Source organism: Pinus tabuliformis, chromosome 4_1 (genome assembly GCF_031772625.1).
Source record: "Pinus tabuliformis cultivar Carrire ecotype Pingquan chromosome 4_1, CPIR1, whole genome shotgun sequence".
In the NCBI taxonomy this organism is placed as follows: domain Eukaryota; kingdom Viridiplantae; phylum Streptophyta; class Pinopsida; order Pinales; family Pinaceae; genus Pinus; species Pinus tabuliformis.
In genome coordinates, this window is record NC_142303.1 from 284,905,444 (window position 1) to 284,916,525 (window position 11,082).

The window sequence follows — 11,082 nt, forward strand, 5'->3', positions numbered from 1 at the left end:
GAGAACTACTATATTGGGATTGGTTGTGGTCCTATTAGGTACAAGAAGAGATTCAGCAAAACACCAGAGATGGATCCTCATCAAAGGCTGATGATGCAAAGAATTTTTTCTTAGTGAGTAAGGAAAAGAAAGGGAAGGGGAAGTCATCTCATTCCAAATAAGATTCTTGTCAGGGTGACAAGAAGAAGGACATGTCAAAAGTCAAGTGCTTTCACTGTCATGAGCTAGGACATTTTGCCACAGAGTGTCTGCTCAATAAGGCTGGTAAGAAGCCCTCAGGAGGAGTGGTAGGTGAGGCTCTTGCCTCACAATTCGAACTGGACTTTAACCTCATCACTTGTATGGTATCAACAATGATGGGTACAGTGTGGTACCTGGATAATGGAGCTTCTTTCCACATGACTGGTAATAAATATCTCTTCAGTAACTTGGAGGAGAAGGATCTCCAGATGTATATCGAGATGGGTGATGACAGGAGGTATAGCGCTACCAATCTCAGTACAGTTACCTTTCAGAGGGAATCGAGTTCTTCCCTCACTTTGCAAGATGTTATGTATATTCCTAGTTTGAAGAAGAACTTGGTATTTGCTTCCATGTTGGATGATAGAGGCTATGATGTGATATTTAGTAATGGAAAGGAATTCCTTCGTCACATAGCCACAGGACAGGTGAAGAGGATATGGGTTCAAGTGAAGAACCTATACAATTTAGAGGTAGAAGATTGTGCTAACTTGAGCATGAAAGTAGAGAAGGTGCAAATTTGAGACATCAGTGAGTTGTGGCACAGGAGATTGGGTCACTTGCAACATGGCGCTTTGAAGATCATGCAACAAATTTATACCGGTATTCACAAGGGTACACTTGAGCAGGTAGACACATGCAAAGGGTGGACATTGGGAAAGTACACCAAAGCTTCCTTTCATGACAAATATAGTCGAGCACATGTGATCCTTGATCAAGTCCACTCAGATGTGTGTGGACCATTCTCGACAATATCCACAACCAAGCACAAGAATTATGCTATATTTCTTGATTATTTTTCTCCTAAGTGTTGGATCTTCTTCATCTAGAAGAAAGATCATATTTGTGCAAAGTTTTTTGATTCTAAAGAACTGGTTGAGAAAGATATTGGTAGAAAGGTTAAATCTCTTAGGAGTGAAAACAGTGGAGAGTGTTATCTCAAAATCAGGGCCTGGAAGGCTGCAGACCAGGAAGACTTCAAGTAATTTTTTCAAACCAATCTTTTAGCTAAGGCTTAGCCTGCTTAGCCTGAGAGGGCTCTCTCAAAGGATTTAATGTTTGTGATTATGATTGAGATGGCTAACTCTTTATGAAACAAATAGGAATGAGGCTGGTAAAATCTAAATTAACAAGCATCCATTGGGCTCATGGAGTCATATGTCATTTAGCATTAACAGTGAATTGGCTTTCCGATAAAATCAAGGCATTCAGATTTCAATATAGATAGAGTACAGAAAACACAAAAGGACAGTCTATGATTATATGAAGGAAATTAGAACACTGTAATTGATTTCTAAGTAATCAAAGACTCATAATATTGTATACAACATGAAAACACAACAAGAGGAATTCATACATTGAGGTCTCTATGATTCTTGAGCAGCAGAAGCCAATACTGTATTACCAAAAGAAACAGAGTCTTTACATAAGCTTAACAACAGAGCTTTTTTACATAAACTTCCAACCCTTATTACATTTCTTTTTCTCCTATATATATACTTGACTGCGATTCCTCCTTAAACATTAGGTGAATTCAAAATCTACTTCTAATGACACCTGCTTAACCTTTAACTGCCTATTAAATATAACAAACTGTAACTAGACTTTCTAGAGATTTAAATCAAAGTAGGAGTCTAAATCCTTATTATGCTAATAATAGCCTTGCCTACAAACGTTCTCATTCTTTGACATCTGGTCCCTTTTTAGTTTGGCTATGATGAATGTTCAAAACTCCATGCTGGTCTTTAATGTCACAACTTCTCCATTGCCCTGAAACATAGGAAACCACCCTTTCTCATCGGTCTTTAGTTTGCCTCAAAATTTTCGAATCCAAAGAAGCATGTCCTTTATCTTTGATTATCCAAAATGTAACAGATGGCCATGTCCTTGATGTGTTGTCCACCTCTTTTATGTGTAAAGGAAAAAACTCTTTCAAGTTGTTTTGACATATCTTGAACTGTGGTAAATGTGCTCACTTTATGACAAAAAATTTAAAGTTGGATTCGAATCCATATTTTCTCCACCTGTCTTGACCTGGTTGAATGTTGATAGCTTCATATGATGCCTTGTATATATGTCCCTTTCAAAATTCCCACTTATGTTTCAAAACCAGTTGACTGATATTAGATTGTTTAGCTTCAACACTTTCGTAGCGCGGTACGAAACTGCTGAGTTGTTTCAAAAATCACAGTTTCAACCCAAAACTTTGCTATTTGAGCACTTTGTTATTTAAACATTCATTCAACTGTTCCAAGACCTTTCAAAACTGAATGGGAATGTTTGAAAAGATTATATCAAGCAAAACCATCAAAACTTTGAAACATATCCTTACTCGAAGTGAGATTTCTTTATGGAGATTCTTTTTGCTGGCTCAATTGTATCTTTAAGTCTTCAATTTGTTTCTTCATTACTTTGATCCCAGACCTAAGCTTTGTATTGAATTTTCTGATAAATTGAGCTTCTTTTATTGCAGGAGTAGTCCAGCTACGGAATTGAGCATTAAAATCAACCACCTCAGGAATTTGAAATGTTTGGTCCTCCCACCGAGCTTGCATTTGGTTGAAATAAGCCTCCTTAGCTGCAAATTTCCTAGCAGCTTTCTTCAATCTAGCAATTTCAAAGTTGGCATATTCCAATCTCCTTTTCAGTTCTTCCACACTACCTTCTTCTTGAGTGGCAACTGTTTGCCTTTATCATTTCTTTCATGAGGCCGAGTCACTTCCCCTGTTTCATCAACTCTTGGTGGTACCTCTTGTACTTGTCTGAACTTCCTTGTTATGGGTCTCCTGGGCTTAAAAAAAATATTGATCAACTTGATCATCAAACTTGAGTTTCCTTGAGGCTTTGACCCTTTTAGCCTCCTGTTGGGCCTTAGTTTTGGTCTTATTTTTGCTCTAAGAAACTTACTAATCCATCTATTTCCCATCCATTTTCCCTTAATTTATCCCATTTTGATGTATATTTGATATCCATTCAGGTATTTAATTTTAATTTCTCAATTTCTAAAGTTTTTATGAAAGTTTGGTTTTTAGTGCAAAATTGGCAGATTCAGAAATTCACGTAATAGCTCTATGGTTGATATGGTTGCAGGACACTTGGGCACGAATTGAATGCATAGATGGACAGCTTGGGAACTAGGACTAAGCCATCTATTCTTAGTTCGAACAGAACAAGCTTTATTAGGCCCATTTGGTGCTAGTCAATCATGGATAGTCATTCAGAAATCCCATAGAAATAGGGCAGTTTTGAGATTCTATAGGATTGGTCATATTTCTTGGGATGGGAGTAATGAATTCGACTTAGATAGGTGGATGAGAGTAGATGGGTTTGTTCGAGTGAATATATATCAGTTTGTTTCATGAGACTTCTTATTTAAAGCCAAAACTTTGATGGCTTATGTATTGACTTATTATACTTTTATGCTGTGACACCTTTGGATTGAGGAGTTAATTTGAAGACTTGTGTTATTATTATTTTGTTGTTCAATGCTATGGATGTGTGACTAAATTTAAGCTTCTGATATCACCTCTCAAGTGTGCAAGGCAAGGGTGGAGGGCCCCCATTCCAAGCTAAGTACACTTCCTTGTTAACTAGTTTTATTTCCTTGTAATCTGGTTATTGTAGAACTAGTTTTTCAAAGCTTTATTTCAGATTGCTTTATGGTTCATGCATAGTGATTGATTTCATTAGTTATTAGCTTATTCATCACTTTATCAATTTGGAAAAACACGTGTTCAAGTTGAGCATCCCTTCTACTAAAATGATGAATTAAAACTAATTTCCTTTGTTAGCATGCAAGTAGTTTCTTATTGAGATTTTGATATTCAGATGAATGAATTAAGATGGAATACCTTATGTGTCTCTTATGTTAAGATCTTATTTCATTAATAATTTATCCATATTAAGTTCTTGGTTTTAATCTCTGATTCATTAAGTGGTAATTGAGGCAAAAGTGGACTTCTTGAGTCAAGAACCATTTCAATGTTTTTCCTCTTTTTAAACTAATTGAATTAGAGTTATAGGATGTATTACATTCAGCTTTTGAATAACTTATCTTTCAAGATTTGATTACATCTGATCTTCACATATAGTGAACTTTCCTCAAAGCATAAACAACCCGGATTGATAAGAAATAATTGTGTTAATTTAGGTACACAAATTAGCTCAACATTTTGGCGCCATTGCCGGGGAGGCAAATATCGACATAGTCAATAGAAAGATAAATTTAAAAACAAAAAAAACATTAGTTACATCCCTTTTTTAGTTATGTTTCTTTATGCCTAGATATAGAGATCCTCAAGGTATATTCATTAAAAACCCCCCACAAATAGAGATAGGATCATCAAATACCCCAGTTACTGGTAATCCAATAATTGAGGAATTGGCAGAAAAACAAAGAAGTGGACAAAGATTAACTTTAATTGAGAGGCAAACTTTGTTAGCTTGGGAAGCAAAGCAAAAACAATCTTCAATTTCTGGAAAACAAAAAGAAATTATCAAAGGAAAACAACCTGTCTTTCCATCCATAAATCCTCCTATCTTCCAACAACCTGAAACTCCACTCAAAATTGAAACAAATCAACCAATGGCAAAAGAGGGACATGGATCTGTTATTTTCACTCCTGAAGGGAAAACAAGAAAATGATAGAAAGATAGAAAACGATCGAAAAAGACAAGAAGATGGTAATGATCAAGAGGCTACCTTTGGCTTTCCAATAGTAGACACAAGGGCAATATTAGGAGAAGAAGTGAAAATGAAAAATATTCCACCTTTTGTATTGCCAAATTTTTATGGAATGTCCACGGAAGATGCTGATGCATTTATGTTTGAATTTGATATTCTATGTAGAACATATGGATACACTGATGACATTCATAAACTTCGTCTTTTCCCTGCAACATTAAAAGCAGCAGCTTTGAAATGGTTTATGGGTTTAGGAGAACGAACAATAACTTCTTGGGATGATATGAGATCAGTCTTCCTTAAAAAATATGAAGCTTATTGTAGATCTAGAGTTTCAAAGGAAGATGTTTTCAGAATGACACAACAAGAAGATAAAAGTTTAGAAGAATATTTGGAAAGATTTGCATATAATCTACAGAAATCTAAACAACACTCTCTAAATCAAGAAACCATTCGAGCAATCTTTCTCAAGGGTGTAAGGGATGAATACATTGACATTTTGAATGTGATGGGTAAAGGAGACATTTCAAACCTACCATTCGAAGAAATTGTTGCGTTATGTCAAAAATATTCTAGAGGAAGATCAAAAACAGGAAGAAGAGAAGCAAGTTCAAAAGCAGCAAAGTCAGCTGCAGGAGGGATAACAAGAGCTGAAATAGGAAGCTTATTGGAGAACTTCAAAACAGACCTCTTGAGTACATTAGGGACACAAGTAGATGTGCTAAAGGAAAACAAGAAGAAAGAAGAACAAGAACAAGCTCTAGCAATCTTTTGTTCCAAATGTAGAAAGAAACATCCATTGAGGGAATGTCCTTTGGATAGTGTTCAGGTTTGTGGTCTTTGTACAGAAAATCATTCCACAGAAAATTGTCTAAGATTGAAAGAATTACAAATGAACTCAATGGAAGAAGTGCCAGGAATAGAAGGTTTTTATTATGTAGCACCACGAAGACCATGGCAACCTAGGATGCCTCAACAAAATCAACAACAATTCCCTCAACAAAATTACCTCTATCCACCTCAAAATCCTTGGACCCCTCCAATGTCATGGCAAGCTTGGTCTCCAAAACAATATTCACAACAACCTGCCCAAGGTTGGAGAGGATATGGTTATGGAAACCAGCCACCTCAACAGTATCAACAACAATACCAACAACAATACCAACATCCATTTGCATATCCACAATATTCACAATCCATACCATTTCAACAACAACATTCTGCATATCCACAATCCATCCCATTTCCACCGTAGAATCCACCACCGTTGTTGACCCAACCACAACAATTACAGCTACCCACAAATTAACCCAGACCAACTCAATTACCAGCCCAACCAATGGCAAATCCGAATAATAAGGTGGACAAATCTGCATACACTGTAGAGGAAGCAGCATGCTTTCCCACATATTCAATTCTTCCTCTTAATGATGTCCATCTAAGGTCTGGAAAAGTGCTTAAAAAGGATTCTCCTCCAATCATAGAAGAACCAACTGAACAAGGAGAATCACCTGAAACATCAAAAATTGAGATACAAATTCAGAAAGGAACAAACATTACAACACAAACACCACCTTATCCTGAAAGGTTATTGGAACAACAAAAAGAAATAACCCTTCTTGAATTTGATATTTTAGATGAGTTAAAAAATGATTATGTAAAAATTCCTTTGTTGAAGGCAATTAAAGAAATACCAATATATGCTAAAACAATAAAGGGAATTGTGCATTAAGAAAATAGGGAAAAAGAAGAAGGATCCTACTACAATCCAAGTCATTGGTAAACTAGCAAGCCTCATGTCTACACAAACCATAGTAGAGAAATATATTGATCCTGTTATCCCTATGGTTACTATATCAATAAATAATTTCTCAGTACCAAACACATTAATAGACTTGGGAGCAGCTATAAATGTAATGACAATGGAGACAATGAAAACTTTGCATTTAAATAACATTAGATCAACCTCTACAATCTTAGAACTAGCAGACAGATCTAAAGTTGTTCCTGAAGGAATATTAGAAGATATCATAGTCTCTTTGGATTCATGGGAGTATCCCATTGACTTCCTTATCTTGCAACCAAAAACAAATTTGGGAGGACATCCTCTAATCTTAGGCAGACCATGGTTAGCTACCGCTGATGCCTTCATAGGATGCAGATCAGGAAGCATGATTATTTCACATGGAGATGAAAGGAAACACATTGCTCTTTATTCACCTGCACAATCAACTTATTTAGAATCAGTGCTTGAAACTCAAGAAAAACAACAAACTAAATCAGTTTTAAGTATAAATCAATTCTTTGATTTTAGAGAAGAAGAAGAGAATGAAGACTTAATGGATCTTTTCATTTCAGAACCAAGTATTTCATAACAGCTTAGAGAAGTCTGTTATCCTCCTGTTGCAATAGGGTATCATCTTTCATGATTGACATTTTTACATGCCAAATATGTCATACTTTGCAAGCTGCAGTGTTCCATATTTCCACGAGGTGCCATGAAGTATGCTTACTCCAAATGCACTGTTGTATTCCATTTTTGATGATTTGTTCCAGTTTTGAAGAGTTTTCATTTAAGGGAGGTCCAAACAGTTTAATCTTGGTCTCCCTAGGTTTCAATTTCCTGTTTTAGAATATAGAGAATGATATCTTTCCAAACAGTTTAATCTTGGCAGATTTGTAGATAGGTAGAGAATCAAAGGGACCCAACTGTTTAATCTAGGCCCTGGCAGAAATAAGTGTAGATTTAGATAGGAAAAATTCAAAAGAAAAAATTGTAAATCTGGGTTTGCAAGTCTAAGTGCACCCAATTCAAAAGAAGAAAAAATGTTAGGAAGGTAGGCTGGGTAGGTAGCTGTGTGGTTTCAGAATGATAATTTATGATCAATTTTGTGTTACAAAGTGCTTCAACTTTACAGATCACAGTGCAGGCAGTTTTCATGCAAGGGAGCTCAAAGGTGGACATAACTAACTCCCCCTTCTTCTAATTCCCAAGTCACTTACTAATTTCCCAAAGAGGTCAAGATATGCTTGATTCCTCTTTTCATCATTGTCCATATCAGTTGCCTTGGTGAAGATCTGCTTCACTCAAGTATTTTATTTCTTTTCAAACTCTTTTCCCCAAAATTAGCCTAAGGTACCTGACCTTAGCGCCTGCTTATCATCTCCATATTAACTACTAACTCTAGTATATAACTCCCTATCAGTTCTCCCATTCCCCTATTAAAACTTTGTATATAAAATTCCCCTATGAAAATATTCCCCCCCTGGCAATATAGCCATATTCTCTCTAAGTCAGGGAAAGAACAGTCCATCCGGGACTGCTTTTAGCCTATCCGTGTCTAAGCAGGGATTAATCTGACACCTGGCCAGATCAATAACCTCTTCCCTAGCCCTAAAAACCCTCAAAAACCCACTCTTTCGCCCCCTTATCCTAAGTTTCGGGCATAAATTGCTAAACCCTGGCTCGTATTAACCCCAAACCCACTAAACCTAAGTTTCAAACCCCACCTACGCGCATTATTTAATTCGGAATATTCCGCACATATTCCCCGCCGTATACCCCCGCCGACTCGCCATCGCCGCTAGCCGTTGGATCATCCGCCCCGCAGATCTACGGCTGATGGGCCCTCCCATCCCCGAACCGCCTGAGCTTTAGCGTCGGGGAGATGGGCAGTATTACCGCCGTACTCCCGCCACGCGTCAGGCTCTGGGGTGTGGCGGAGCCCCTCCCCCCAAAACCGCCCAGGCGCTAATGGCGGTGCGCCCAGAACCGCTTATTGCCCTCCCCTATGACGTAAGCGCCACGTCACCTACCTGCGTCACCCCCCCCGGCCCAGTCACCGCGACACGTCGTCCGCCTACGTGGCCTCCTACCACTGTACTGCTGAGTCACCAGCCACATGGCCTCCTACCACCATACCCTACCACTGTACATGCCACGTCACCGTCCGTACATGATGACGTCACCCGTTGACGTCATCCTGCCACGTCATCATGCTGACGTCATCATCACTTTTAGCGCGAAGGAGCAAAAATCGCACTTTGGAGCCCCGAAATCAGTTTCTGAGGCAGTTTTTGATGAGCGATTTGTGCAAATCTCTCATCGCTAGATTTTTAGGACCAAAATGGGGAATATTCAGGGAATCTTTTCATTCTGCAGCCCCCAGGAAGCTCGAAAGGCGCCGAATGAACCATTTTTCTTCACGAAGCTTGCCGAGAGGAGCAGAAAACAGTTTTGAAGGAAACAGAGGCCGAACATCGGCCATTAATTTGTGATTAGACCCACCAACACGTCAGAACAACATCAATTTATTTCCAAAGAGTATCAAAGGAATAAGAAATGCCAAAGAGTATCAACCGAAGATTTTTTAGGGGCTAGAAGCACCTGAACATTGATGAACCCCGCCAGAAAGTCAAATCAAGAGGCGTAAGCCCACCCTTGCCATCAAATCACAGTTAAAGCTTTAAATGAAGACAGACAATAGAGATGCAGAAACCCATACACATTTATTTCAAAAAACATTGCAGCAAGCCACCAAGGACAACATCATTTACTCAGTTTTGATATGGCGGCCCTGAGCGCAGCTCGAGATATTTTTTGCATTTATTTCTGGATAGAATTAGGTTAAGTAAACATCTTTCTTTCAGACCTAATTAAGTCAAGATGTAATAAAGGAAATCTGTAGATAGTTTTGCCCTATATATACCGCCCTCTACATTGTTACAAGGGTTGGTTGATTGAGAGTTCACTGGAGACTCGCATTGTATACCTGAGTTTTTTCTATAATCAAAGATTGTTGAAAGCTTGGAGAGAAAACTGACTGTTGTAAATGAATGCTTTTGGAGATATGAAGATGGAATTCTTGTGCTGCAGCCTGAAGCAATAAGTGCATCTTACCTCTATTTATTGTTTACCACTATCTAAATAGCAGAAAGAAAGAATAGCTTAGAATTTGTTTTAATACACTCTTTGCTCAATTTCTGCTATTTCATTATGTTTTCCTCTGATTGAATTGGTTATAAATATGAATTCCTCCTGGCTCATGTTTACCCCGATTCACTTGTGTTGGCCAATTATCTAGGGATTCTTCACTACCCCTAGGTAGAGCTCTGTTACCTCCATCTATTAAGATGATTGAGAGATTCTTAACTGCCTCTCATTACTTATCATTCTTCCCATCATTTAAACCTGAAATATTGTTTCATGTGCAGCTATCTTGCACCATTTTACCTCTCTTGTGACCGAAGAAATGCACCAGCAGTTCTCCTCCTCGACTCCACGCCCAATGGTTTGAAACTTCCAGACTATGCCTTGCCTCTCTGTCTGAAAACATCAATCTTCCCACCAAAAACAAAACAAAACCCTCTGAACTCAAGACCTAGCCTAAAATCCTTTTCAACAAAGCTAAATCATAAAGAGAGAGCCCTCTCTGATTGCAGGTTGGCTAGAACCTGCAGTCCAAAGTTGGTCTGTGGTTACCTCGGCTGTATCCTTTTCCGGAGCTTAAGGACAACCTGAGTGATAACATAACGGCGACTCCCCTGGGGACCTTCCTCAGATAGTTTCACGAAGAAGGTAAGAAAGCTCTGCTGAGACCATAAATCAAACTTTCCAACCGTTGTTTATCTCTTAAAACTACAGATGAAGCCTGAATGTCAGCCAAGAAGCCTTTGAAACTGTTTTTTGCTTTGCATTAACAGGAGTAAATAAATGCTTCTTTAGTCAATATTCATGCTAGTTTTAAGTTACAAACAAGCTGTCCCATATTTTAATTAGTCCCTTGTTGATTACAAAACATTCCCAGAAAAAATACCCAAAAAACAATTCAGAAGCTGGCTCCCAAGAAAAATCCACGATATACCAGATCAAATCCAAATCCCAACCCTCCAGCTGTTTTTGAAAACCCTAACATAATCTCGAAAATACTTAGGAAGCAAGAAAGACAAGAAAATTTTGCTGATTTGAGCCCTGAAACAGCTTACCCTAGCAGTATTCCGACTCCTGTCAAGGTTTTGGTCCGGTCAACCCCTATTTCCCTTAGTTCATCATCTACATCTCGTAGTACTCCTTCCACACCTTCATTCACTATACATACTAACATTACTGTTGCTTCCAGTGTTCCAGTTACTCCTGTGATCCCCGTTACTCCAGTTGT